Source organism: Belonocnema kinseyi, chromosome 4, assembly GCF_010883055.1.
Source record: "Belonocnema kinseyi isolate 2016_QV_RU_SX_M_011 chromosome 4, B_treatae_v1, whole genome shotgun sequence".
NCBI classification, from domain to species: Eukaryota; Metazoa; Arthropoda; class Insecta; order Hymenoptera; family Cynipidae; genus Belonocnema; species Belonocnema kinseyi.
The window spans coordinates 95542572-95544466 of record NC_046660.1 but is presented as its reverse complement, the minus strand read 5'-3'; positions in this window follow the sequence as shown (position 1 = coordinate 95544466).

The following is a 1895-nucleotide window of genomic DNA, read 5'->3' as shown; positions in this document are numbered from 1 at the left end:
TCTACTGACACTCTTTTTATAAAATATTTGCCGCTATACTTTTCTGTCCTGGAATACTATATAGATAGATAGATAGATAGATAGATAGATAGTTGCTATTTGGAAATAATAATCTAAAGATGTATATTATTTACTGTCTCACAAAGAGAATATACCTGAAAATTTTTCAGAAGAATAAATTATTTTATTCAAAGAAACTAATTAAATTTTACGTTTAAATTAATTAATTATTGTGTATTTAAAATAAAGTACTTGATATAAATCTTACTATAAAAATAGTGTATTTGATAATAAAATTAAAAAGTGGATTTTTATCTTTAAATTAAATTATTTATTCGAGTACTATACGCAGTTGCACTGTATTGACATTTAATACTATATCATAACAAGTTCTGTATTTTTATACCCTATACTAATCTAATTGTTACATTGCAAATATACGTTACTACCTAAAATAATTATTTTTTAATGATAAAAGTACAATTATATTCTGAATCTAATAATATTTCAACGATAGAGTCGAAAATAGGTAGGAGATCTTCGTATACAATGGTAATTACCATGGATTGCTTGTACTTGATATTTTCAATAGTAATCCACGATACTAATTTGATATCGGTATTTATATAGAAATCAGTGGCCAAAATGTGGCGTATATTTACCAATTTCTCATCAGTAATTACTTCAGCATGTCCATATTCTACCTTATCAATCAAAGAGTCTTTGCACATAAAACTGTAGCACTGCTGAAATTGGTGCTTAAGAGCAAGCGTAGACGGTAAATTGACACGTGAATTTGATAAATGAGCAGTTACCTTAGAAGCTTTATGTTTGGCCTCTGGTCTCATAAACCAAAAATTTCTAATTGGACTAATAAGATCTATAATCGTAGGATAATGTAACATTAGGTGATGCTTTGGCTTTAAAGTTTCTCCAAACAGCTTGATGTAAACTTCGTGATGTTCGGTAATCAGTGTTTTCAAAAGTACAATACACTCCCTATTAAAATATCTTAAGCTTAATAAATCACCAACATTTCGCAGAATTAAGTACGAATTCCAATATTCGTCGTTCTCTGGAATTCAATCCCCTATTATAAGTCCAAGATATTTTACAAAAGTTAAAGTTTCCGAAGCTGAAAATGCGAGTCTATTTTGTTTTAATTTTTCTTTCTTTAAGTATGGGGCCGCATTTCCTTTATCTACGGGCCATAATTAAAGCCATTATTCTATCATTGATATCTTCTATCGAGAAAAGTTTAATGCTTAAATAATGTAATAGCATTGCACTCAAATCGTATGGACAGACACCTTCCTAGAAATCGTGCATTGAATCAACCGTTCTGAAATACATGATAAGAAGGCAAATCATTTCAAATACAATATTCTTTTGAACCCGTTACGGAAACGTCAGATTTTTTTAGATCTGTCTCATAATCGCTCATTTTTCGCAATAAAGCAGGATCCTCTTCAGTTTGCCTTCTTAGTTGTTCTTTTGCAACCACACATAAACGACATACATGATTCCCTGAGAAACTTTCAACAAACCCACAGATTTGATGAATCCGTAAATTATCTCCAGTAATGAGAATGCAAGAAAAGTAAACGCTTACATTATTGATTAATAATCCATTTACTTCAAAATCTTTTAGTTATTTTAAAAGAGGCCTAGAAGCAGCTCTGTTTCCATGCACTTTTCTGTCACTGTCGCGGAATGATAAAGTTAAAAAAAAGTGCTCTATGTAGATTGAAACTGTGGAGGTAAGGTGGGTAACATAAAGTATGCCGCTCCTACTTATCAACCCCAGTATGAGAACCTTGAGAATTATTTGTTTCGTATTCATCGAAGTAGATTATGAGAGGAATTACAATTTTCTCTCCAGATTTCTCTTTAAC